Genomic DNA, 27,089 nt, shown 5'->3' on the forward strand with positions numbered 1-27,089 from the left:
ATGTTAATTGTATCCAACTTTTACATACCTACATTTTAAAATTTGTATTATCGTTTCTTTCTATTTGCGGTAGAATTCTTCACCATTGCACATGTATTAAGTGTATGCATGTTTATGGTAGACAGGTTAATGGTATTTGTTAATTCTAAAATGTGTGTTCCTAAAATGCATTTGGGTAGAGCCAAAAGCATTTTTAGCAATCATCTTTTGAATGTCTTTTGCTCCAGTTCTTTGTATGATCTCAGGACTTAAATAGTATATCATTAATAATCTGATCTAAAGTTGTTCCAATTCAGTTTTGTTCACCTATTTCTATAAAATTCAGGTTGCTATGCTTCATTTCCACTTTGAATCAAGAAACTTCAATTTGTCATAGTCCTCCTACACCATGTTCCACAGTCTATGTGACCTTGTAAAATGAGAAACTCTTCTATTTTATGGTGTCAGCTATCAATATTTCTCTTCCACCATATTAAACCTTCATTCTAAAGTTCAATATTTTTTTCTCCATGTCTGCCAGTCTGGCCGCTCATCATCTCATACCCAATTTGTCTAATCATTTAAGTTGTGCCCATAGAGTGCTAAACAATAAATAATTGGTTTGTGGGTGCTTTCTTTTGGGCTTTTTGAGCTTCTTCCTCCATATAACTTGGCCTTTTTGAAGTCTGCATGCATTGTAATTACCTTAGTTTTACATCAGTCCTTTTGACAGCACTGATTAAGATTTTTAAGACTACCTGCACTATACACAGTTTTGATGAAAAGGAAGGAAATGACTTTAGTTTTATTATTATTATTATTATCATCATCTTTATCACCTCTCATGAGCTCATCATATTCTCTGTCTATGATACTTTTCAATTAAAAAGCCTTGAAACTTGAGATCCTTTGTCATGTGGGAGAACTTACATAAATATAGAGAACTATAATATATTATATTGCTATTTTCTAGTCTCTAGCCACATTAGAATTTCCAGCTCACATTGCATTTCTAAAAATGTAATGAAAACCTTAATCTTCTTCAAATAACATATAGGAAGCCTCATTATGAATTTACCATAACATTCTTCTACTGGTGGATCTTTTTCCTTTGAATTTACTATAGGCAATAATGCTGAACTTATGAAGAAACTGATTACTATTTCAATATCTAGAGTGTCTAAAGCAACACGGTATGGTATGCAATACACTTGGGGAAACTTTCTTGTACTGGGCATTATGAAAAGCAGTATCATTTAAAATCATTTTATTTACTTTTATCTTTTATCTTCCATATATCATAAAATATATCTAGATATATTTTATGAGATATGCAATCATAAATGCGATCTAAGCATTTTAGGAACTATTCTAATAAAAAAACAGTTATAAAAGAAATGATGGTAAAAATGTTTCATTTCCCAAATCTTTTCCCCCCCACAGCTGAACAATTTATGGAGTTTAACAAAGTTGGATGTACTACGGGTAAGCAGTCTAGCAGTCCACTGAGTCCAGTAAAAATTTAGCAATAGCAGTAGACTTATATACCACTTCATAGGCCTTTCAGGCCTCTCTAAGCGGTTTACAGAGAGTCAGCATATTGCCCCCAACAATCTGGGTCCTCATTTTACCCACCTCGGAAGGATGGAAGGCTGAGTCAACCCTGAGCCGGTGAGATTTGAACCGCTGAACTGCTGATCTAGCAGTAGCCTGCAGTGCTGCATTTAACCACTGCGCCACCTTGTTGCTAATCATTTGTTACCAGGATCAGAGTAGGCAAATCTCATGAGGGAATGTCTATATATAAAATTATAGTGGCCAGTAAGTCCAGTAAGGGTTTAGCCTTGCTAATTCATTGGCTTTGAACAAAATGCCATATCTGCCACACAGATTACCAGCCCCATAAATAGGTTTCAGGCCCTCTCAGAGGACTTCCTGTCAAAGAAAATCTGATGCTTCTAGAGAAGTAGTGTTTTGCTAGGAAACCTGGGGACTGAAACTTTTAAAATTCTTAATTTTTAAAATTCTTTTAAAAATTTAAAATTCCCCATGACGCTCTATGTAAGTGAAAGTTGGACTTTGAAGAAGCAGGATGGGATATTGGTTAGGTTATGAACTTTTGTAGAAGATACCCTAGAATACCATGGACAGTAAAAAAAACAAGCAAATAAATCATCAAGTAAATGAATCGAGAGTTGTCACTCCAGGCACACATTTCTCACTTCACAAAGTAGGTGAAGACTGAGCTCTCTAGAAAAGACTTTAATGCTGGGAAAGATGAAATAGCCCTCAGTGGAATTATATCTCTGTGGAGGGAAATATGCAGTGGGATACCCTAAGATTCTGTCTTAGGTCCAATAGTCTTCAACATATTCATTAACAATTTAAATGAGTGGATAGAAATTTACATCAAATTTACAGATAACACTAAGCTAGGGGCAATAGCTAACACTTTAGAATATAGGCTCAACATCCAGAAGTATTTTGACAGACTTGAACCCTGGGCCCTATACAACAAAATAGTGATACAACTAAAGTTTTATACTTAAGCAAGAATAACCAAATGTACAGGTATAGAATAGACCATATGTAGAATAACAGCAGTAACTGTGAGAGGGATCTCAGAATTCTAGTGGCTAACCATTTAAATATAAACCAATGTGTGTGCTGCAGTTGCCAAAAAAGCCAATGCAGTCCTACACTGTATTAATAGAGGGATACTATTGAGGCCATGTGAAGTGTTAGTTCCACTTTATACTGCTTTTGTAAGACCACATTTGGAACCTTCTGTCCAGTTTTGATCACAGCAATACAAAAAACATGTTGAATTTCTAGATACGGTACAGAGAAGAGCCAAAAAGACAATTAGGGGGCCTGGAGGTTAAAACATACAAATGGTTACAGGAAGTGAGTAAGTGTAGTCTAACAAAGAAAAGTATTAGAGATGACAACATAGCAGTTTTCTAATATTTGAAGAGCTGCCATAGAGAAGAGAGTCAACCTTTTCTCCAAAACACCTGATGATAGGACATGAAGTAATGGATGGAAATGTATCAAGGAGGGATACAACCTACAATTAAGGAGAAAAGTCCTGACAGTGGATTAACCAGTACAACAGTTGACTCCAAACACTGTGGGTATTCAGTCTCTGGAGGTTTTTAAGAAGAGATTGGACATGCATTTGTCTAGAATGGTATAGTTTCTCCTGCTTGGGCATGGAGGGCAGTGACTACATGACTTCCAAGGTTCCTTCCAACTCTCTTATTCTATATTCTGTGTTAGGCTCTGAAAACCATGAAAGACAGATTGAGGTTCTTATAAGCACTTTCCTTTATTGTTCTCTCAGTTTTTGCCAAAATAACTAAGGGAGACAACTTGCACCATTGCACACATTTTCTGGGCACTCCTAATAAGGTGCTGTCTTAAATCTCTTTCTCCCACACAAACTATCTAAAATTCTTTTCCTTTTCTGAAATGCACTCCTCCTTCCTGGGAATCCAGACTATGTTATGTCACAGAACAAAAGAGAAGAGGATGTATCCTTGATTCTGAGAAAGTAAGTGAGCTCCTTCCCAATCCTACAGCACTTTCAGGCGGTATAAACTCTGTCCACTATCAGATATAGAAAAATGTATCTAAATACTAACAGCAAAATGTTCATAAGTAAAGATCCATTCATGGATATAAGTTTGCAATATAAATTTGTAGATTTTCTTAATTGTGTCTTTAACCCTGACTTTCCAAGCTGCTGAAGCAAAGCCCATTCTGCAAGTTATGCTCTTGTGACAAATGTACTGCCTGACACCTAGTATTCTGTATTCTAAGGTTTGGATTATGTTCTTAAAACTTCATCTTTTTGGGGACTGTGTGCTTTGAGTTTTTGACTCCTAATAACCGCCTGGAAAAATCCCTGAAGTTTTATTAGCAAGGTTTGTCAGAAATGTCTTGCCAATATTTCTTTTCAAGACCTGAGAGAATGACTGGCCCAAGGTCACGGAACTTGATTTGGGTCTAAAGAGGGACTAGAACTAATCATCTCCTGCTTTCTCTGCTTTAACTGCTATAGCAAACTGGGCCTTTTTTATTATCTTCTGGGGCTTACATATGTCTCCAATCCAAGAATATTCCATTTCATTAGTACTACCCTCCAACTGACCACAAGTTCCTGTATTGCTATACAGTGATTCATTGATGAAGCTAAAACAGTTATCTAAGTGCCACAATCAAGTGTGGCTCCATTTTTAAAAGCTGGGAATTTATGGAGTTTTTCTGCTTGAGGATAAACCATGTGAAGTGAAAATGGATTTCATATTTGTTTCTTTTAGGATATTCATACTTCATGACATAACCACTGATATGAAGATGAATTATGTCCAGTTAAGTTTATTATGAACTGTGCAGTTATATATTGGTCTAGCATTGAAGCCTGACATTTTCCAAGAAAAACTGGAAACCGATATTCAAAGGGAAATTTGTTATAAAGAGAATTTGGGAACCAGAAAAGAATTCTACCTCCTTAATTCTGCTTAAACTTTCTTATTATGTTACTCCTCTGAAAAGGTTGCAGCACCTTGGGGAGCTATCCTATGCTGAAATTGTGCTAAACTCTCCTCAGCATGATAGATGAAGCACAAATCTTTTAATATTGACCTGTAATCAAAAAAAGAAAAGCTGGACATTGGTATTTGAAAGTTGAAGCATAAGACCATAAGTATTGAAAGAGTTGAAAAAAATGTGTATATCATCCATTAATATTTTTCTCAGATTTAATTTGCTCCAATCCTATTGGGAGAGGTGACTAAACAAAACGTCACAAGAGGAAACCTTAATGAAAAATATCCATAAACAAATATTTATTAACAATTCTGTTTTGTTTTTTGCTAAATATGATCCATAGATAGTCTAATACAAGATGGAGCCTAAATAATTGCAAATACTTATGGTCTTATACTTCTTCTGAAGACCTAAATAACCCACAAAGTGCAATGGCAAGCAAAATGTTATCCATTATTTTGCCTGTCAACTACACAGCTGCCCTTAATTTAATCTATTGACTTGAGATAATTGCAAGGACTAGATCTGAAAAGGTTACTAGCTTTGCTTCTTATACTGAGCAAGATTTTGGATTTAATTTTTCATAAAGAATCTTCACAGGGAATTGGTTGATTTTATACTAGTCACATATAATACATAGTTCAGAATTTTAAATTGTTGTAAAATGCAACTGCTGGTTGATTTTATTCTTCACGTTGTGAAGTTCATTTATGCATAAAGTTGATCAATAGCCAATGTAGTAATGCATTGTACTAGGACTGGCAAAAATCCAGGTTTGAGTCTTAAATATAAAGATAGGGTTAGAAAATAAAGAGATAAGGATATAATATGGCCAACCATCTCATATACATTACTCTGGGCAGCTAACAATTAAAACAAAATAGATACAAACTAAAACACAACCACTGGTTAAAAACAAATAACATAAGAGCATAAAATAGCAGCTGAGAATAATAAAACACTACACAATCATTATTACAAGACAATAGAATCACCCACAGAATTGGGGTCCCATCTTGAGAGCAAAGTTTTTAAAATTTGAAACCCAATGTTACTTTTTAAAAGGAAACTTTTTCCTTGAAAAGATTTCACTTCTAATCCAAGAAGCTTCTTCAGTTTTAAGAAAGTTCAGTACATGGGACCCAGAATATGTCTCTCCTGTACAATCAAACAGGACATAATAATGATCTTCTACTTAGTGACTGTAGGCTGATCAATATCTCTCCACCTTTATAATCTCCCAGGGATGATGTGCAAAAAATTTCATTTACAGGAAATGCACAAGGCAGCACTTAGCTACCTATATTCTAGGAGCAGAAATTTCAAGAGGGGAATAGTTCTGCTTATGGAAATGTAGAATAAAGAGAGCTGTCTTTCATCCCTAAGGCAGGTCTAGAACTCACAGTCTCTTCACTTCTAGGGCAGCACCTTAACTACTGCACCAAACAGGGCTTTTTATATTTATATGATTTTTAAATATATATTTATGACATATTGGTTAATGAAGAGATCTATATTAAAATTTCTTCTGATACAGACATTCAATTTCAGATACTCTATCCATGAAATTGTATAGAAGAATTGGGTATATGTTCCTTTGAGCTCTATAAAGCTCTATATTAATTTAATAAATAATGATTAAAATATAAGAATCAGTTTTCTAGCAGGATCTATCTTAAAGTGGCCTTTTAGAGGCTGGCTCCTAACTTTCCATGTTTCATTAACCAGGACATAATAGTTGAATTATTTCAATTTTATCAGCATTTGCAATTGTACTGATTAATTGTTGATTATAGTGATTTTAATACAACTGTGATCACTTTGCAAAGTGTTATATTCTGGCTTTTTAACAGAATCTTTGCTTGTACTAATATTTCTTGTTATATATGATTGTGACTAATAATTTTAAAATTGAATCTAAATGCTATACTTAATATACATACAGATTCATGGTTATGAAGCCATAAATAAAGTTGCTTCCCAAATATCCAAAGATGGTACATTCTGACAGCTTCCAACACTTCATATATGCTTAATTTTATGAGTGTGCTTAATTTTATATAGAGCTATGAGTTGATCAATGTTAAAATGTCACTCTTCTCTGAATATTGAAATACCTTTTGGGTTCTAGACAGGATTAGGCCAGAAAAAAAAGAATAGCAAAGTTATAGGGTTTAAAGTTTAAATTGGATGGATTATTTTATTCTGAAAAGAAATGTACACTACATATTATAGAAGCAAGTTGTCCTTTAATTCCAAGCATGTGCCTCACTATCTTCAATCAATGCTTTCAAAATCCTTTTATACTATAGTCCTGCATGCAATAATTCAGAAGGAAATTCCACTAAGCATTAGAGCTTACAATCAGGTAAAAGTATAGAATTGCAGTTAGGACATTGAAAATCCCTGCTTAAGATAGCTGGCTGGGACAGGCACTAAAGACAGGTGAAATCCACATTTTTACACAGACTATCAAGAGTTAATAGAACATGGCAGATCTGAAGACTATTGATAATGGTTTCCAATAGTGGAATTCACTGATAGTACCCCTGTTTATCCAAGACTGAAGATCGTCTTTGATTTGTTTCCACCAAATCTTCCTTTCCATTCCAAATTTCTTTTAGTCAGTCTTAGTAGGGAAAGCATCAATTATACTTATGTGATAAAAATTCAGTAGATTTTATATTTGTTTTAAGTATGTTTGTAATCTACAGATTCAGATAAACAGTTACATCACTTTATTGTGTCCAAACAAATTAAGGTTAATGCAGATAACTATTCAATAATGCATTTTATTGAATACTTAAAGTAGGTAACCTTTCCACAAAGTGGCCAAATTTGACTTTGGAATTTCTTCTGCTCTATATTTCATTATTCTTTTCTTAAAGCCTTATCTCTGCTTTCTGCCAATTATTTTCAATAATGTTCTCAGAATCTTATACATTTATTTAAAATACATTGATAAGTGTGCTGTGCATAAAACCTATTTGACTTGAGGTGCTCTTAAAAACGTAATTATTTTAGAGAAGCTGAACGCACTGTGATGGGAATGGTTGGGAAATACCAGAGCTTTGATGGGCTCCACGAAAACCCAACTGGACACCCACTGCCATCTCGTTGACCAAAGAGGAACCAGTAGTTCCTTGAAAGGTCCAAGATAAAGTTCTTCAAACAGATAGCAGAATGACAGCGGCCACATTAATTGCCATTTTAAAGTTGGGGCAATTGTTCTAAGCTATTTGAAGAGGAGAGATGCTGGAACAAAGTGTTAGAACTGGGTGAAAGAATGATCAACACAAGGTAAAGAAACTTTAAATTTGGATTAAAAAGAGACCTGGAGCAGAAATTAGCGGCTATTTGGCAGATGGGGGATTTAACAGAGGAAAAAAGGAAGACGGAGACTAAAACAGAAAGCCCTAGAAGACTTTTATTCCCAAATCTGGAGTTGGAAACATCAAAAATAATAAAAGAACTTAGGGGGAAAATTCCTTTCTTTCTTTTGCTACCTGTTTCTATTTTTTGTGGAATAAATACGGAATACCAAAGGAGACAAGAGGGAAGTGACCCCCCAAAGAGAAAGTTAAATAGCAAAGGGGGGATTAATGGGGAAAGATGGGGGGAAGTGGGGAGAGGTACTAAAACAATAGAATTAAAAAGGAGAAAAAAGAATTGAATGAAAAAATATAGAAATTTCAAGATCAAGGAAAAAAGCTAGGTAAATGGGTGGAGAGAAGAGAATATAAGAGAAGTGAAATGACTGAGAGACTAAGAGAAGATGGGTGAAAGGAGGAAAGAAAGAAAAGGATTTACTAGTAGAATAGAATGGATTTTGGTAAATATAGCCAACAGTATATATTCAATATGATGTGAGGGAAATAGATTAATATTATTACTTGTGGATAACTAATTAAATGAAATGTTTACTATATAAAATTAAATTTGAGGATATATGTTATTAATAGTAAAACAGAAGAAGATGTGGAAATGATATGTTAAATTTGATTCATTTGGAGAGGCAAATAGTGATATTGTTTATATATTAAATAAGAAGAAGAAATTAAAATTAAGCAGGAGAATATGGAATGAAAATAAATGACTGAAATGTAAAATGAAAATATGATGTAAAATGAACTACGCATAATAGAAGATGTAAAGGGGAGAAAACCCCGACAATACTCTGTTTATAAAAGAAGTCTAAATATGTAACAAAAATAAAAAAAAAACTTTGTAAAAAAAGTAATTATTTTAGTGTTTCATTTTGAAAGGAAATGTGCACAGAGGCACATTTAAGAATTCTCAATTAGAAATTGCAATATAGTATTCTTAAGGCAGCTATAGGGATTGGTTTTCATTGCAAGATAACAAATCTGTATTAAATAATGGTCATTAGAATATTGGCTATAATAATCCTGGATCTCAAATGGAACAAAATTGTCAGCCCTTCAAGGTAGTCTATCTAAGAAGCACAAACTAAAAATACTAATATTACCTTTATTGTAAAGTTACAGTAACATAATTTTGCATGTCTTAAGGCACTTCTCCCTTCCATTACATTTATTTTTTAGAAAAAATAGGGAAAGTCCCTTCTGAGATGCTTCCCATCATCCTTTTCCTTTTGTGGGCTGAGATATGTAAAAGACAGTTGTGTACATAATGGCTCTTTCTCCTGGCTACAAGTCATTTTCACATTCCATTATGCAAATCAACAGTTTTCATAAATATAACTCATAGTACATTTTGTGTTATTAAACTGTTAGTATTGAGAAGGTAGGCCTCCATGCCCTTCAGAAAGGACCTAAATTTGACAAGGAGTTCTTGGTTCCCATGGCAATTGTGAGTCCCATATATAGCTAGACTCAATCCAGCCAATTTTCATACAATCTCTAGTCTTCTCTTCTTTAGGGAAGTTATGGAGAAAGTAGTGGGGAATCAGATACAGTGCTAGATTACATAGTTAAGAGCCCTTCCAGGTCAAGATGTTAATTATATACAGATATATAAGTCTTTAAAAAATATATAAACTGCTTCAAGTGCAAAGCTGAAAAGCTTGAAGGGTAATTCTTATGAAAGAATCATATTTTGTTGTTGATTATACTTTATTAATTGATTATTGATAAAGGTCTTACATTTATCTTCCCACATGTTAGAATTCAGGGTAGACAAAAAGAATTACCTGAAGAGCTTATTGTATGATTATATTCAACTCAAAGTTTATATTGTCTACCTGACAGCATGGATGGAAAAGTGAATTTGGCAGACAGAGCCAGCAAGCCTGGATCCATTCCTTTCTCATTTCAATTCTTGGCAATATCAACTATTTAGATAGGGGAAGATAAATGTAGATAAAAATAAGAACTGAAATAAATTAGCAAAATATACATTTTTCAGGCATTCATTCAATTTTTATCTAGATTTTAATAGTCTTTTTATAGCACAACTTACAAAGTCTATAAGAAATTGCATTTGACAACCACAACACTAAAAGGATTCTTTAGATTAGTCCTTGGAAGAAGAACCACAAAAACAAGAAAATGGAGTTTCTGAAAGAATAAAAGAAAGAAAGAAAAAAGCAACCTATCTATATAGTAAATCCATATATGCCTAAAGATGACTTGATTAAATTCTAGTCCCCTATATCTATAATTGTCTGATTTACATAACTATATAAAGTATAATTATTACCAGCTGTGAAAAAATTTAATGTATAGCTATATTTATCTGGAAAATACAATCTCTCCTTTCTAAAAAGAAAATGAAATGAAACAGCTGCTAGCACAGTAAATAACAGGTAATGTATCTGTTCTCTAAGTGTAAGTTTTACTAGTTTAGTCATCTCTGAATGTTTGGCTATAGTACTAGTTAATGCTATTTATGTGATAGGTAAGAGGGTGTTGGGAGAGAGCTGTCATAATTGAATGGTGTTTTATTAAACAAACATTGTAAATGAAACGAGTAATCTTCAAAAACAGTGAACCAATTCAGATCTGATTGACAATGGAATTCCTGCTCTTGACTGACATTTAATTTAGAACCAATCTCCTTTTGAGATATTTCCTTTAGCAGTTAAGAGAAAGATTATTTAAACTGGAATAGACAAACAAGGCATGTCTTTATTTCACAAAATGTGTATGCAGGGGAGAAGGGAGAAACAATTGTCATTGTCACAAGAATATAGATTTGACTTTGTATCTTTCAGTTCTATGTGGTGAAAGTTTCCTTATTTCAAAACTATGTCTCAGATTAGGCCATATAGCTAGTTTTACACTGGAGAATAAGCTATCTGCCATTTTATATTTTTAGAACAAGTCTGTATTTATGTATATTTTATGTTATTTACATATACCTTGCCCTGCCCCCCAATTACCAAAGCAGTATACAACAATCAACAAACTTGTATTCAATGCAATAATACATAGAACCATTAATGCTGTGTTAAAAATATAGTACAATTTTAAATAGTTCTAAAAATCTACATTTAGAGCTGGATCTTAAGTCCTTTCTGTTACTCATTATCACCTTCAGAGACATTTTTCCCATCTTAGAGAAAGACAGAATTCATTTCACACTATAGTTTTTAGCACTCTTATTGCAATACTCTTATTTCTGATAAAATCAACTTTTCTTTTTAGAAAGCCCAGAAATCCCCACTGGCCTTTAAATGTTGCTCTCTTCCATCTAAAAGTATGTGGGAAATGCTTCCTGAGAACAGCAAGGGATCAGTTTGAGAGATGGAACATAGAACTTTCCCCACAATTATTACAATATAATGACTGGTTCAAAAAATAAGGATGTTTGAAAAAAAGACAGTTTATTAAGTTATAACAAAATGTTTGTAGATGTAATGCATCATGAAATGATGGCTCTATAATTTCTTATTTTACTTGATAATATAGTCTAGCTAACTACTGTAAATGGCTGTTTTGTGTCTAACAATTTAAGAAGTTGGACAAGCATCTCACATGTGAACTGGGAAAACAAAATTGATACTTAGCATATTGAGAAAGGTGACACTGTTAGTGAAATTTCTAACAAAGGTCCATTTTGAAAATGACAGCTGCAGACTTTATAGGAGATTCTGCTTTCTTCTTTGTCAACTGCTAACAATGTGGCTCCCAAAGAGGATTAGAATGAAACAGGAGCAGTCTGAAAAGATCACATCTTTCAAACATGTAACAGAAAAAAAGAAAGCTTTATTCAAGATTGCCAATTTTTGTAATATCTTACACACCTCAAATCTAAAAGAATGTTTTGTATTATTAATTCATTCAATTTCTATAGTAGGTCATCTCAGTCCAATTGTCTTTCTATATGCTTAAATAGAAAAGACTGTCATATATATTGCAACATATGATGTAATCGTCCTTTTTGCTTTATGTCAAGACAACTCTGAAGTTAATCCAGACTTTGTCCAACACATTTTCTCTTGTCCCTATCCAATAACATTCTGACACCAACTTTACCTGTAGAAATCCTTCGTATCTGTTAACAATGCGCGTCTCACGTGCCCTGACAAATGGCTCCGTGTGCCACCTGTGCCACCATGCCATAGGTTCACCATCCCGGTTCTATAAGGTCTGCTATTTCCTTCTTTTTTCCCGCAGTTGCTGAGACAAAAACTCTTTAAACTACAGGTAAACCTGAAAAGTTTAGCAAATATATTTTTCTAAAATTTAGCTCTTATAATGCTTAATGCTTTTCAAAATTTCCAAAGATTTGGAATTATTTTACAAATTGACCATGAGTGGGTTTCAATTTTTTTACTACCTATTCTGTGGGCGTGCCCTATTTTGTGGAAGTGGCTTCGCAGTATGACCGGGAGGGCATTGCCAACTTGTAAAATGTGGTGAAACTCACTTAACAACACTCTTGCTTAGCAACCAAAATTTTGGGCTCAATTGTGATCATAAGTTCTCTTTTTCTCTTTTCTTTCTTTCTCTTTTTCTTTCTTTCTTTCTTCTTTTCTCTTTCCTTCCTTCCTTCTTCCTTTTTTCTTTTTTTTTTTCATTCTTCCTTCCTTTTTCCTTTTTCCTTTTTCTTTTGTGTGTCTATCTCTTTTTTCTTTCTTTCCTGTGTGTCTCCTCTCCTACTATACTTCTTCTTTCTTTCTTTCTTTCTTTCTTCTTTCTTTCTTTTTTCTTTCTTTCTTGTGTGTCTCCTCCCACTCTTCTTCCTTCTTCTTTCTTTTTGTTTCTTGTGTCTCTCTCCCACTTCTTCTTCCTTCCTTCTTTCTTTTTTTGTTTCTTGTGTCTCTCCCCCTTCCTTCTTCCTTCTTTTTTTCTTTCTGTCTTTCTCCCACTTACTTACTTTCTTTTTTCTTCTTTCTTTCTTTCTTCTTCCTTCCTTCCTTCCTTCTATTTTTTTCTCTTTCCTCCTCTCTCTTTCTATTTCTTTGTTATCTTTCTCTCTCTTTCTCTCTCTCTCTTCCTTCCTTTCTTTCTTTCTTTCTGTCTCTCTCCCCTCTCTCACACACATCCATTCCAGTTGGTGAAAATTTCTGTTTCACCAGCTGGGAGACTGGCAAGAAGGCTCACTTTCCCCGCTGCCACGGCTCTCAGAAGAAGGAGGCAGAGATGCTGGCCTGGTGCTTGCTTCCCTCACCACTCACCACCACTCCCCTCACCACTTTCCCAGCCAGCCACCCAGCTAAGCATGGCAGGAGGGGCCCAGACTGCAGCTGGCAAGGAAGGGACAGGAAGCAAGACAGGAAGCAAGACCCATGCTGGCATCTCTGCCTCCTTCCTCCCTTCTGTTCTGCTCACTCATCCACAGCCTGCCACCCATGCTCCAGCCTGCCCGCATCCCTGCATTTTCCCTCCTTCCTTCAATGCTTCCATAGCTCTTGGAGGAAGGAGGCAGAGATGCGGGCCTGGCACTTGCTTTCCTTACCACTCACTGCCGCTCGCTCCCTCACTGCTTTCTTGGCCAGTCACTCAGCTAATCAGGGCAGGTGGGATGCAGCTGGTGGGTCACTGGGGCGGTGGTGGTGAGTGGAGTGGTAAGGAAAGCAAGCACTAGCCAGCATCCCTGCCTCCTTCCTCTGCAAATGCAGCCAGGAAGAAATCAGGGAGAGAGAGGAGGAAACTTAGTCAATGGATGTTTTCTGCACAGAAGTGATGGGGAAAAAATGGGCTATAATTTATGGCTAAATATTTTGAAGTGTTATTTTAGAGACTATGAAAGTGATTTATTAATAACCCCTTTATGACCTATAACACTGATCTGGCATCAAAAGAAGCATCTGCTAGATCAAAGGCCTTTCTACTCTCAGACGAGCAACTTATTTAAAGTTATTTCATTTCCTTAAACTTATTCCCTTTTCAGATTTTTCATGCCTCTACAAAATTAATGTAGTCCAATATTTTGAAAATAATATTCCCTTTTTGCATCCTCAAAATAAGGCATAACAAAGCTGAGATTGAAATGTGTGTGAACTGGCATCAAACATCAGCTTAATAGAAGTATTTGTTTTGGACAAATTAAATTTTCATCGTGGTTATTTATTGTTATGTAAGAAAAAAACTAAGATGAAATAATTGCCCTTTACCTCCTTTCAAGGAAAACCCTAAGGTATGACTTGACTCATTTATAAAAAATATCCACTTAAAATGATCGATTGCCTAGAAAAGCACTATTGGCTGTCATTTAAAAAAAAACTTAACACTATTTATGGGTTAAATTAAAAATAGTTAACTTAAATTGTGTTTTCCATGAATTAATATTAAGGCTAAGGAAAGACTTGCTAAGGAAAGGGCGAAAGAAATACTATTTTTTCTGTTTTAAGCATATGGTGCAGAGGTGGGTTCCTACCAGTTCGGATTGGTTCGGCTGAGTAGGTAGTAACTCAGCTGGACACCCTCCCCAGAACTGGTTCTGTCAGTGGCATTGTAGGCGTCACCATCTTGTTTTTTGCTGCGCATGCCCACAAGCAATTTTTCACCACTGTGCATGCGCCCCCCAAAGTGCATCCCTGAGCGAACTGGCAGTAACAGTAGCTGGAGCCCACCCTGATCTGGTGCTTTCAGATCTCTTTATCAGCTGAACTTTTCAGGACAACAGAGTATCACTATTTTAGAAATTCCTTGACAACATCTGCCCCAATAGGTCATCATTTCAGAACATTACTTTACTTAAGCATTGAAGCATTGAAAGGACTTCTTAGGCACCATATCATTGGGAAGAGGCAGTTTTATTGTCTGATGTTCTTTTTGAACTTGTTTACAGCAGGTTTATCATTGCTATATAAATGGAGGAATTGATTAGGTAGAGGTTGTAAATTGCCTATTGTGACCTTTCCATTCATACAGCAGAAATTTCTCCAGGGAATAGGAATGCATGGCAGTGAGGGCACACTTTGGTTATGACACCATATCAGCAGAAATATTACACCATGCAAGTCATGCATTTTGCATCACTCTTTCTCTATTGAGGCTTAGTTGTAGGTGGCAGGTATGTTAACATATAAACTCAATGCTGGGTTCAGATATTGGTCATAAATCAAAGTTTTATTGGGATAATAGCCATATTGGGATCAAGATGGAAGAATCCTTCCTTGACCAATTAAAACATATTCAAGAAGATAAATACCTCAAATAGCTGATATCCAACTCTTTATCCATTTTAGCAATAGAAAAACTGCATCATAAATTGGTCATTGCTCTTTCCATGATTTGAGTGAATATGACTTGTAGCTGTATCATAATAGCATTTCAGTCCTTTATACCTACTCAATATCTTTTGGTGATAAGTTAGAGAAGAGCCAAGGTGGCGCAGTGGTTAAATGCAGCACTGCAGGCTACTGCTAGATCAGCAGGTCAGCGGTTCAAATCTCACCGGCTCAGGGTTGACTCAGCCTTCCATCCTTCCAAGGTGGGTAAAATGAGGACCCAGATTGTTGGGGGCAATATGCTGACTCTCTGTAAACCGCTAGAGAGGCCTGAAAGGCCTATGAAGCGGTATATAAGTCTATGCTATTGCTATGCCAAGGTCTTCTTATAGCATTGAAATCAAATATGATATGAGGTTGCAATGCCTTTATTTTCAGATTACTGAGCTGGAAAGAATATCAGTCATTTGGCTTGATGGGTATTGACAGCTATTCTGTCACTTCTCCTCTTGCAAGGTAGCATGCTTCTCAAGTGAAAAGATATGGCTAGCCACATTTAATCTTGTTCAGTATAATACAGAATTACCAGTTAATAAAAGCTAAAAGAACTGTACACATTTCATATAAAATCAACTGAATTTAAATGTGTTAACTGGCTAAATCACATTCACAGTAAAATATTTACAGTGCCTACTAAAATAAGCCAAAGTGACCATGCAAAAAAGTGGAGTATTACTTACTTTTCAGTAAGAAAGAGTTTTGTAATTTCTCCAGTATTCAATTATATGATATGTTTCTACACATAAAATCATGCCTAATCCTAATCCAATTTCCAATAATTAATAATATGGCACGTTGTCAAACTAAGCAGAAGAACAACATAGAAGAATCCAGTCACGTTCAGGTTTTTTTTTCCTTACATGCAATGGACAGAATCTTGCCAGACTAAAACTTCACTACTCTTACCCTTACTGGTATATCCTGGGACACTTAGGGAATGACTATCCTTACTCTTTTCCTCTGTCTTCTATCTGTGCTTGTCTGTTTCACATCCATCACACAAGCTCCCCTTCTGCAAGTACCATCTTCCCCCCTCTCTGTCTCTCTGTCTCTCTCTGTCTGTCTCTCTGTCTGTCTCTCTGTCTGTCTCTCTGTCTCTGTCTCTGTCTCTCTCTCTCTCTCTCTCTCTACACACACACAGAGGCACAAACAAACGAACTGTTTCAGTAGTTCTCTTTATAAAGGATATTTTCCAATATATGCTGTCATACATGCCTTCCATCTGATATAGTAGTTATGTTTTAATTTTATTGGTATGCTAACATTAAAGATACTGGTGGCAACAACAAAACTAGTAGGGAGCAATTTAACATTTCACACATTATCTTGGGAAGCCTTCTATTACTTAAAATAATGCTGCCAAATTGCGTTAAGTGCCAATGTTATCCTTTGATCCCTCACATCTAGAAGCAATTGCTTCATTTTAACTCATTTATAGGGGCAACTCTGAGAAGGCTGAAAACTGGTGTGGAAGCATGCAGCAGTTAGGCACAATGCATGTTTTTTCAGCTGATGCTTCTGTTAGTCCTTGCTGTTTGAACATGTCATCTATCAGCAGTATTCATTTAATGGACAATTAATAGTTTCTGCCTATGGAGATTCTCAGTCATCTGGGTCGTGGTTGTCCCAAAGGTGCTTTTTCAAGAGGCAACTGGACTTATGGTTTTTCTTGGAAGACGTTTCACTTCTCATCCAAGAAGCTTCTTCAGCTCTGCCCTGGCCCCAAGCAAGAAGTTGCAGTGCTGTCAGACAGGAAGGTAAGCGATGCTCTCTTTTTTTGGCAAATACCACTTGTTGTTTAGGGAAATGATTAATGCCAGCATGTTCCTAGACAAGCATCAGATGGGAGCTGAATATTTTAGTGGATGTAATGTATGTTAGTGCCTGTGTGCCTATGTGGGTTCATTTTGTTTCAAACTCCTGGCATCTATCTTTGTGTTAACTTATCTGTTTTATTATGCTTTAGATTATGCATAAGTAAATAAGCAACAAATACTAAAGATATATAGTTTTCCATAGGAAATACACCAAGTAAAGATTACTTTTATTATTTAAGGGAGAAGGAACACAGAGTTTTATTGTGATCCTCTGTGAATTTCTGGCTTTTTCTTTAAACTCTAATTGAAATGATGTCCTAGTATTAGTTTAATCTGTTAAATAATATATAAAGCATATCACAGGCCCCATGTGAAATTTTGATTGCTAATTATTGTTTTTATTTGGACATGTTCTTCTTGCAGTTCAAAGTACCTTTAATTATTGGTTATATTGGTTCCAAATCCATAATTCAAATATAGTACTCACTTAAAACCCTTAGTTTTATACATTACCAGGGGTGGGTTCCTGCCAGTTCTAACTTCTTCTATAGAAGAGGTTCCACAAATCTACAGTGCCGTTTAGAACCAGTTCCAGCTCCCTCCTCCCACCCATCCGCACATCATCAAGATGAAGAGCGAGAGGAGGAATTCTGGGAGTTGAAGTCCACAAGTCTTAAAGCTGTCAAGTTTGAACACCCCTGGGTTTTTTCCCCTAAAGGTTAGGGGTGCAAGGGTCTTGTAACTTGACAGCTTTAAGACTTGCACACTTCAATGCCAGAGTTCCTGAGACAACATGACTGGAGGAAGAATTCTGGGAGTTGAAGTCTTAAAGCTGTCAAGTTTGAACATCCCTGGGTTTTTTTTCTAAAGGGTTAGGGGTGCAAGGGTCTTGTTACTTGACAGCTTTGACTTGCGTGCTTCAAATGCCAGAGTTTCTGAGCCAACATTTTAGTTGCTAAGCAAGAGCGTTGTTAAGTGAGTTTCACCACATTTTACAAGTTGGCCACGCACCCAGTCACATGACTGCCAAGCCACTCCCACCAGTCACATGGCCAGCAAGCCACTCCCACAAAGCAGGCCACACCTACAGAAGAGGTTCTAAAAAATTTTGAATCCCACCTGTACAGTACTCACTTAAAACCCTTAATGGATCAAAAATTGTTACCTTAGATTAGATAGATATCAAATTCAAAGCATTTCTGTCAATGGTATAAATACATAATTTTTGCTAAGTATGTTCTTAATTCAGATATGATATATCAGAATTACAGGATTAAAATATTATTAATGAATATGAACCTACTACAAATACAAGCAATACGACTCAGAGAAATTCTATGGCAAATTATAAGAGATGCCATATGAAACATCAGGAAAGAACCTAGTAATATAACTGATGGGGTACCGGAAAGCTACAGTTGGAAAAATGTGAAATCACAAAAGCTTTGAGCTGGGTAAACGCAATAATAAAGGTAAATAGAAGTATTGTAAATTATTTTGAAACAATACCTGCAGTATAAATATAGACACTAGCTATGAACATCCAAATGATAACATCAGAATTAAAGGACTACATATTAAAAAAAATGTTCAGCCAGGACTTTCCCAGATGTAAAATATAGAAGAGACTATTAATTACTGGTTCAGATATATGGGTTAACATTACAATATTAAAGAGTATGTTAGCATGCTATGCCTGAAGAGATATAGCTAAAACTCTAAGATCAGGATAAGGCACAGTTTAATGCACTACATTTATTCAAAGGAGAACTGAAGACCTGAAGTAAAAGATAAAAGATACTGTGAAAACTGAAGTAGAAAATGTATTTCTAAGATTTCAAATAAGAAAAACTACCAAGTGATGTTAAAAAAAAAGCTATTAGAGTGGCCAAGAAAAGATCAAGATGAAAGCCTTAGGCAATAAGAACACATGACAACAGGGCACTGACTTTCATATCAAACAAAAAAGACAAGGAAAGATAATCAAAAATGACACCAAATGGAAAAATATTGTAAGAAAAGAAAAATAAAATTTTAAAAGAAGTTCAGAAAAATCACTGGAACATGTAGAATGAAATTAATTATGAAGACTTCTAATAATGTGCTCTAAGAATAAAAGTAGGTGGAGAACCTACAGTGTAACCAGAGTTGTAATGAACGTTGCTCAAATTGTGTAGTGCACTAGGATGCTACATCTGAGAAGCATTAGCAAAGTGTATAAACTATTCTTAGCAAAAAGCAAACTACCTGTATTTTCTTAGGCAACTTAGGAAACAGTTGTGGTCAGCTTGCCCTCAAGGAGATGTTTTGTATCACCTCAGCAGAGTGGGAGATGCAGAGTTATGCACACATTTCCCACTTCAGAAATTCATCATATGGCTAGAAACAACCTTAAGAATAGCCCTTTTAAAATATTATTTATTTCACTATTTCAAATAACTCAAGTGAATATATGATTCAAGTGAATCATATAAATATGATTATTCTACTTCAGAATTTTTATTTTTTTATTCTCTTACATACCATTTTAAGAATACATTCACATAATTATTTTTCTTCTTTACATTTATCGTTCTTATACATTTGTTATTCCATTTATAGGTCATAATATACATATACCGTTTGGGTTGCTTTGTTTACCATCCCTTCCTCCTGTTGTAACACCACCATTTTCTCTTTCTTTCTCCCTTCCTCCCTTCTCTCCTTTTCTCCTTCCTCCTCTCCTTTCCCTTCCTTCTTCCCTTTCCTTTCTCCTACTCCTACACTTCCTATTTCCCTACCTACCCTCCCTCCTTCTCTTCCTCTCCCTTCCATCCTCCTCTCCTTACCTCTTTCTTCTTTCCCCCATCTTCCTTTCATTCTCTCCTCTCTCTCTTTCTTTCTTTTCTATTATTATAGGTGTCTCTTTAGGGTCTCAATTTATGTTTCCTTGGGATAGTATTTTGGCAAACTCAAATATAATTGATATATTTTCTTGTTCCCTTACTTTTGCTAATATATCCTAATTATATTTTTCCCCTCTTTGTATCTCTATAATTTGTATGTATGTATGTATGTATGTATGTATGTAGTATGTATGTTATGTATTTAATATTTTCTTTTTTGTTTTCGCCTTCTTCCCCCATTTTCCATAACAGTGCATCGCCTGGGTTCTGTATCTTCTTCCTAATTTCTTTTCTGGTTTCCTTTCTCTAGCCAATCATAAAATCTTTCCCATGTCTTGAAGTATTCTGATTCCTCTTTATCCTTTATTTTCATTGTCAGCCTGTTCATCTCAGCACAATTTAATATCTTTTTTACTATCTTCATCAATTTGGGGCAAATACAATTCTTGCTGCTGTAGTTACATATATAATCAAATAGGTATCCTCTTTCTTAAATTTATCTGGGATAATACCTAATAAAAATATCTCTGGTCTAAGTTCTATTTCTTGTTGTAACATTTTCTTTAACCATATTCTTATCTTAAACTGATATTTCCTTGATATAAATATATTATTGAAGGACAGAAATATACTTAAAATTTGTTCAGTGACCAAATCCATTGCAGTGAGAAATAAATTGCAGTAGATAAATGGTTCAAACAATTAAAATGTATATAAAATACCTACTGAACCATTTTAATATGCAGAAGATGCAGTGAAGTTCTAATTGTGTTTTGTGAATAACTATAAAAAAGACTGTATGGCCTGAAGATTGGAAAATACCATTGGGTTTTATATACACTATTGACATACACACACTCCAAGAAGGAAAATAGTAGTTGTAAGTGCAAATTACTAAAACTATTGTACCAATTACAAATGCATGTAAATTTTTGCTTAATATCTTACAAAGAATAGGGTCATACACTGAAAGGTAAATGGTAAATGAACAGGCAGATTTCAAATAATGCAAAAACATGAAACCGAAAGCTAACTTGAGAAGGAAGGAAAAATGAGAGATAATTTTGATTTTCTGAATTTGAGAATAGATATAGACAGAGAATGTTTTAGATCAGTAGTTTTCAATCTGTGTCTGTGGACCCCTGGAGCAGGAGTGGGTTCTAGCCGGTGTTACTGCTGGTTTGCTTGTATGCGTGCTCGTACTGTGCGTACATGTGCAGTTCAATAGAAATTGTTCTGCACATGTGCAGAACTCCAAAACAAGGTGGCAGTGGCAACGTGGTGACCGGGGAACCGGTTCGGTGGCATGGCCAACCTGGGTTGCTGCCAGTTCTGCAACCCAGGCCAGCATACCACTAATGGTTCAGCCAAACCAGCCCAAATTGTAGGAACCCACCTCTGCTGGCGAGGGCTGAAATTTCATTACAGGGGGTACAAAGTCTTGAAGAAATATTATGATTTATGTCTTGGGTTAAATCTTGGGGGTTTGTGGCCATGGTCCACGGTCACAAAAGGCATTTAAAGGGGTCCATGGTGAAGAAAAGGCTGAGAACCACTGTGCTAGATAATTAAAAAGGAAGTTATGCCTAGAAGGAAAGACAACCCTAGAGAACATTTCAATAACATCATTGATTAGTATAGTTAAAACAAGATTTTCCTTCTATATTGATATGTCTTAAAATTTATTATTTCATTCATTCTAGCCATTGTCTATCTATTACGAGGATGAAGGCCTCTTATGCATGTTTCTAACCAATATGGTCTTGAACTTTCTTTTGCCAATTGGGCCCACAATACTTGTTGATGTCGCTACTCCGTCTTGTTTTAGGTCTCATTTATGGACATTTTTAACCAAGTGTAATCTATTTTATTACTGCCTTAGTGCACCTGCCGTCAGTTCTTCTGCTAGACGAAAAGCCCATTTCTACTTCAATACTTTTAGTCTTTGATGATATTATATACTTTTGTTTAATCTCTAATCCATGTGCAGGATTTTTTTATTTTGTCTTGTGATGCCAAGCTTTCTATAGCTTTCTATGGCTCTTTGGCTACTTGTCTTAATGTCTTAAATAAACTGACAATAATGTAAGAGAAAAGAACAGATTTTTTTATTTATTTATAGAAGTAAATAGTGATACAACAAAGTCTCACTGTTTGCACTTCTATAAGCAAAGAAGAAAATTATATCTGTAGAATTAGGATGAGTTAGATAATCCAAATTATGCCTAATACAACAGATCATGTACTGAGAAATTAATAAGATTGCTAAGATACAAGGAACATTCCTTGACAATATTATTTAGTTCCCAGCACATATTGCTATTCAGTGATGCTGGATATTTTATGTCTAGAAAAACAAATCTACATCTGGTAAACAGGCCTCTCACCTTGCTTTGAAATTAAATACCTGAAATGTAAATGGGAAGAAAAACTTAAAACCTTAAGCAAAAATGCTATGCTCATTAATTTAAACAACATATGTTAACCTATATGTCCAACAATTTTATTCTCTCCCCCCCCCCCATCAAAATTAAAGGGAAAGAAACAGGGAAGAGGTTAAATGAATAAAAATAAAACATGATATGCTTGTTATGGAATTTAATTGAAAAATAAATCTGCTGCCTTTTAAAATATGATATAATGTATACTGGTCTAAGCCTCAGATAATATACTGACTTTCAGAAGAATAATTTGTAAAATAACAGATGGTGATGAACCTACATCAACAAGGAAGTGTGAGGGGATGTTTGTTTTAATCTTTTTATTATTGATTTTATGTGGATAAGATGCTTTTTAAAGGATGCCCCTCTAGACCAAGCTCTTTGTAGGCGTGTTTTTATTATGTATTTATTTTTCACATTTTTAAATTGCTCATTTTTCTCAGAGAAGTACTCTGGGTAGTGTACAGCAAAATGTTAAAATATAAACAAGTATATAAAAATTAAAATTTTAGGAGACAAGGATGGAAGCCAGACTCATGGCTGTTTGCTCCTCTGTGCTTCCCATGCGAGCCTTCAGAGTCATATTTGAATCCCATCTTATATCTTGAATGGGCTCTAGAAATTCAAATCCATGTGGACTTTTGCTTTGGAAATCTTTTCTTTTAGCCTCTTTGACATTTTGTTTGATAGTTTCCTGATAACATAATCTGAGTCCTGGGTCTGTCAGTTTCACATTTGCTGGGATGGAGCTCTTGGAGAAGATGGAATAGTTTTCTCCATATAGTCATGCTATATAAAGAAAGGAGCACTGTGGATTTAGAAGTGTGAAGGAACTCTAAAGATGTGTAACCATATCCACGAAGGTGAGGTATCACTGAAGTGTCATGATTAATGGATTGAGTTAGGAATTTGGAAACTTGGGATTCAACTCTATTCCCAAATACAGAGGTTCTCTGAATAATTTTAGACCAACCATTCTTTCTGTCAGACCTGCAGTTATGGGAAAATGGAAAAGAGAATGTTCTGTATGCTAACAATAAATTATTGAAGGAAAAGGCAAAATATAACACTAGCAAATATATAAATAAATACCCTCCTAGAAGAGTGATCACATATACAGTTGAATATATGCAGTTTTGGAAGCATATAGTTGTGTCTGTATCAAATTCAATTCATGCTTTCAGTTGACTATGAGGAGTTCAAAGGAGAACCAGTTGATGTGATCTGCGTTTGCCTTCAATAAAAGTGATTTGAAGTCATGATCCTTTATAGAGAAATATATTCTCAGGACGGGACTAAGTGTACTAAGGAAAATTGAAGGAATTGTGTAAATTGAACCTGGAGAAAAGAGGTAAGGTATGATGTGATTGTCTAAATATTTAAAGGGCCATAACATAGGTGATAGAGCACTTTTATTTCGTTGCTATGGGAAGTAAGGGCTGAATCCACAGTTTCAACTTAGCAAAATGATTTCAACTGAATAACAGTATTATTTTTGAAAAAAACCAGCCTCAAAACATTTCCAGAGTTAGGATAGCCTTCCATTAAGAAAGCTGATGCTATAAATTTATAGAAAATTCTCCTGCATTTCTTTGTAATTATGTCACTCAATTTATTGCAAATATTTTGTTTTTGATCTTTCTTTCAAAGGAGAATATTTTGATCACATTATCATTGAGTTAGTGTAATGTTCTTGAACTAACTCAGTTAGTGATCAAGAACATGTCAAAATGTGTTGTCTTTTGCATAATGATTTTTACAGAGATCAGCAATGTCCCTAAATTCCTACACTTTGTGAAATGCAAAGGAAAATTTCATGAGGGAATTCACATTATATTTACAGATTGTGGAGCTAGGAATGCTGCAGAATGATGGAGAGATGTATCATAGAAAGCAACAACACATGAAGAATACCATTTTAACATTCAATAAGAAAGCAAGTTACAAAATCCACCAATATAATCTTAAAATAAAATTTCAAGGCATTATAAAATAGGTTAGAAAAGCAGAGATCTCTTCTGCAAGAGAAAACTATAGAAAAAATGCATGGCAGATTAAGTCCAGCACTAGATTTCATATTGTATGTCAAAAATTTTTATTGTCTACAATTAAAAGGGATTCCTTCCTTTCTTGCTTTTTGCTTCCTTCCTTCCTTTTGGCTGTTTTGAATGGCAGCCAAGTTTCCTTCAGGCCAAGATTCTCAGTCACAAGTTCCCAGAGATGGCAAATAAATAAGCACTCTTCAGGTGAGGGAAGATATAAAGTACATGAACACTGAATATTGTCCTATCTTGATCTCCCGTTTATCCCAATGTCGGGAGTCTGATTAACAGTACTTTAATATAATCTGAAGATCATTGTTTGTCAACCGAAGATTTTGATCAGCATTTAAATATCATTGTAGTTAGAGAACAGCTGGGAGCACTTTTGCAAATTCATTAATTTCTGCTGTATTTACCTGGATTGATTTGCTGACAACACTGAATTAGCTTGCTGGCTTGATTATATTGTTAGATTATTTAGTATTACCAGTATTAATCTTGTATACTGGTTTATTGAAAACAGTATATAGTTTGGATTAGATAAAAGGGATATTAAACAAGTCAGCTAGCCAATTCCTGTTTGGTCCAGTTGTTTATTTTAAGTTTTGTAGTCTTTATGAAGTATATTCCCTGGTCATCTGAGCCAAAGAAAATATGCCTATTTCTTTTTCATTAACAAATGCTTCACACTATTTCCTTTCATTGGAAGTATTGAATTAGTTTGTACTGAGCCTGTACTGTTCAATAATTGTAACTACTATCATGCTATTGAAATATATTCCATCATAACCTTGGGAACCAATGCATTTTTCCCTTATAAGTGCAATGAATTGTACTTTCCCCTTTTATTATCTAGAATTCTGTTCCAAGTCAGTTATTATCTTCCTCCTTATCTTGTATAGTAAGGAGACAATTCTGCTGTGTAGACTCATTGAGGTTCTGTGTGGCCATGACTATACGATCAGCAGTTTAGAAATAGGAAAAATAAATAAATAAATAAATAAATAAATAAATAAATAAATGCTCCTTGCCCTGAGATCCAACAACAATTATGTTCAGCTCAATAATTTTATAGTGAAGTTTCTGTAGGGATTCAGAAAGGTGTCCCCCATACAGTATTATTATCATTATTCTCAGGAAGAATTTTGAATCCACAACCAGATTTTGAATATATTTTTTTCCTTTCTTGAAAGTAGCCAGAATTAAGACATGTCATTTGCTGGGTGAATAATGTGGCATGGACCAGGTTACCTCAGGATCAAATCTAATCCTAATTAGATTGATTTGTCCCACTGTTCATGCAGGGAAGGCTTACCACAGATCCCATTGGTTAGAGAAACAGAACTTAGGAAAAGGGCCTTTGTGTTCCCCCAGCCTTTGGAATATCTCACCTCCAGAGTGAGGCAAGGTTGTAGTCCTCTAGCCTTTGGCATTAGCATGGGGGAGTATTATGCAACCCTGGGGGTTGGTAACTGGAGGCCTGACAGCTCTTGCTCTACTAAACCATAATTTTTTAGCTTTGTTAATTTCTTGATTCTTTACTTTTAACTTATAAATTTTAACCTTATATTTAATTGTGCTTTTAGGCATGTTTTATATTATTTTATGAAGTTGTTTAAAAATTCTTAGAATCACTCAGCAGTGTAGAAATTTGATAATCAGAAATAATATCAACCATTAAAAGTATACTTTGCTGTAAGTGATTTTTCAAGTCATCTGATTTCCACTGGTAACTTCTTGTACAAACTTTATCCATTGACACCTCATATTTGATTATTCTTGTTCTGCGTGCTTACTGTAAATTAGTATTCCATCAATTTGGGAGTAATGGTAGGAAAATCCATTGATTTATCAGTCATTTTTCACCAGTCATCACTTATCCTAACTGTTGATGTGTATATCTATTGCACGTGTAGGTAGGAACTAGAATTAGAATGAGAAACCATAGAGCCAGGCTTGTACAGATGCAAATTTTACAAAACATAATTGTAACTTGCCCCCATGTTGGGAATAATGCAAGTGGAAGATGATTTTTTGCTTGCTTACTTATTTGGTTTCTATAGCCACCTATCTCAATCCAACTGACTCTAATCATGTTGCTGTACATTCAAATCTTTTTATACAACTACTGAAGTGTTTTCCACCCTCTGTAGCAAGTCGTATAGAACAACCCTTAAATAGATGATTCAGAACTATGACATGGTCAGTAGTATCAAACACCTGTGACAGGTGCTAGTTTGATTAGGCTCTCATTTACAATCCAGAAAGCATTTATTACATTACATTAAGTAAACAGAGCTCTTGGGTGCCTGCCAAAATCTTTTGTAGAAATCTAAGTTAGTCAACATCTAATTATCAGTCAGCACTCTGTAGTTTACTTGGTCTACAGACCATAACAAATGCTGTTCCTTCTGTTAATTAATTGTGGTCTCAGCAGCACACCAGAACAGGAGAGGATTCCAATTAGTTTTGCCATTCTAAAGGTGAAATGTATCCAGTACTTGGTGCTTACACCAGCAGAATGCTTTTTCCAAGATTAAAATCTTAAATTTAAGTACATTGAATGTTTAGGGATTTGATTGCAAAACTTTAAATATTACTGTATTGTTAACATAGCAGAGATTAGACAAATCACAGCAATTATAATACAAATGGTGAAAGATTAAATAAAATCCTACTTACACTATTTGTAAAACTGCATATCTTTT

This window comes from Thamnophis elegans, chromosome 10 (genome assembly GCF_009769535.1).
Source record: "Thamnophis elegans isolate rThaEle1 chromosome 10, rThaEle1.pri, whole genome shotgun sequence".
NCBI lineage: Eukaryota > Metazoa > Chordata > Lepidosauria > Squamata > Colubridae > Thamnophis > Thamnophis elegans.